Here is a 2,660-nt window from a genome sequence, read left to right as displayed (position 1 = left end):
AAAAAATAGAATTATGTGTTGTGTTGCCATTTTTGTGACTTAATTTTACTTATAAATATATAGGATACTTTAATGAAACAAATGTAACTCTAAAAAATATAGGGTCAGAAAGAGGGACTAAGGTTGTAACCTAGTTATTTGTCCTGGTAAACTACCCACGGATTGTGCGGGAATGGAACAAAATGAAAATAGGTTTTTAGGATAATTTATTGAATTTTATGTGAAGAACTACGAACCTCCAGTTACTTCATGGTATTCAAAATGAACTGCCAGAGAAATCAAGTCAAATGGGCTCCTGATTAATGAGTACTCCCAGAATGCTAGGTCCTACAGATTCTAAAATGAAGAGGGGGTATGGTGGCACTGTGAGAAGAAGCATAGCACCCTTGATCCCAGCCACAGACTCAATTTAGCACTAAAGTACTGTGTAACCAGTACTTGGAATAACCAGAGAAATATACCTGAGTGGACATATTTTGAGTGGACACAGAAGAAACATCATAGAATCTGGTAAGAGAGGGGATACGTAGAAAAGGGAAGTCCCCTCTGAAGCCTGAGGCCCTAGGGTTAGAGGCTGCAAAGCTACCTCCCCTTGGGAGTATGGATTGGCATCCAAAAGCTGGGATCTCAATCCCTGAGCAGAAGAGAAGGGAAGGAGAGCCCAGCATGGAGGGAAGAGGGACCCAGGGGAACAATGTGCCTGAGAGGAGGGGACCGTGCCTTCCTAGTGAAACAAAGCTCCTAATGCTGGCCACAACAGGTGTCTTTCACTCAGGGTGCTGACCATAGGAAAGGCTGTCCCACAGTGTGTGGCTCCCAAATAGAAAGGGTCCAGAGGGTTGCACTAAGCAGCCACAAACAGGGACCCTTGGCCTTCCTGTAAGGCACTGTGTAGAACCCCAGGAAGCAATTGATCAGTGTGGCGCAGGGAAAGGGAAAAGATTCTTCCTGCCGCCAGAGATGGACTGGAGCTGCCTATGGGGTAGATTGGGTCTACAGCCACCTGAGCTGCCAGAGGGGCGAATCTAGGATTTTTTACCCTCCTTGAGGGGTACTGTAATAGCATGCAAGGAGCTGCCCCAGCTTTATTGGAATCAGCTCTGCAGGGGAGCTGCATGGGGCTGACTTTGTGACCCCTCCTGCTTGGTGCCTAGGCACAGGCATGGTGGGACCTTGCAGGGCAGATTCTCTGCCTGTGTGTTGCTTTAAGCATTTTTGAGTTTTTTATTGCTGAATGAGTGTCCAACTTCCTGGCTTGCATTGAGCAGACAGACCAGCTAAAGCTGGGATGTCTGCATTATGGAGAGTTTGAAATTAGCTCACCCTGTGCAATCAGCTAACTAGATCTGTGAAAGGAGGAGTATACTACGCCTACCTCTCCTTCATGCTAAGAGCACCACCCCCAAAAGGAAAGGAGCTGGTTCAGCTCACTGAAGAGCAGGTATGTCCCACAGGGCACAGGCCTGAGGGGGAATGAGAACAGCTCACAGGAGGATATTACAAGAAAAAGACTCTCAGGGACTATTTGGGAACTGGAGGAAAAGCTTAAAACCCCTGCTGGGGCCTGGGCAAGCACAGTGCTCACTGGAATTTTTTTTAATTAAACCCACTGAGCCCAGGTTGCTGAAACTGCCCATACAGAAAAGGCAACAGACTGAAGTCAATCTGAAACTGCAGCAGGCCATTGTATGGAGAACTGGAATTGGAGGATAGGATAGAGACTGAGGAGCTGGCTTTGGAGCAGAGACTAACTTCCCTACAGTGAGTGCCTGACAGTGAAACCTCTAAGTAAGTGGACTCATCCTGAGTTTCACTAGCCATCCTGCACCCTAAAGACTCTTCAGAAGACTCTGTAGTAAGACCAGGAAACCACAAGGGGGATGTAAAATAGCTGACAAGTGGAGGTGGTCCACAGAGAATCAGTCAATGACCTAAAGACACTGGAGCCAAACCTAAACAGCTCTGGACATTGGCTGATGCTCAAGTACTTCCTAGGAGAACTGAAATCAGCATACAAAACAGTGAGCTGCAGACAACATAAGCTGCCCAGATTAAACTCACCTGATTGATTTTTTTTTCCCTAGAAAAGAAAAAAATTCAAATTTTTTTTTTTTTTTTTTTATGTTTAAAATTTTTAATTAATTTTTTAAAAATTTGTTTTGCTTTGCTTGTTTTTTTGCTTGGTTTTGTTTTACTTTTTCTTTCCTTTTCCTCTCTTCTGTCCACATATTTTAGTTTGGTTGTTAGTTTCTCTTTGTCTCTTTATTGTATTTTTATTTTCAACTATTTTCCTATTCCTACACTCTACCCTTAATTTTTTGCTCACCCTTCTTTCAGAATCTCATCTCTGTCCCATTTATCTCCCAGTAGCTTCTTTATTTTTTACTTTTAATTTTAGTTTATTATTTTTTTAATTCATTACTATTAGTAATAATATCCTTCTCTCTTGTCTTATTTTTTTTGCTTTAACATTTGTGTTCTCATGTCACTCTCCCAATTCTATTTTCACGTGGGATGTTTTCATTGTGATTGTCAAAATGTTTTGTAAAATACTGCTTATTTCCGGACATTATGATTCTGTATTGTCTTGCCTTGCCAGCACACATAAAACAGCTCACACAACATGGTAGGGGATAAGACACAGCTAGCCAACCTGAGAG

This window comes from Miniopterus schreibersii (genome assembly GCF_964146895.1).
Source record: "Miniopterus schreibersii genome assembly, chromosome: 2".
In the NCBI taxonomy this organism is placed as follows: Eukaryota; Metazoa; Chordata; class Mammalia; order Chiroptera; family Miniopteridae; genus Miniopterus; species Miniopterus schreibersii.
The sequence above is the reverse complement of the archived record's forward strand: the minus strand, read 5'-3'. Positions refer to the sequence as shown.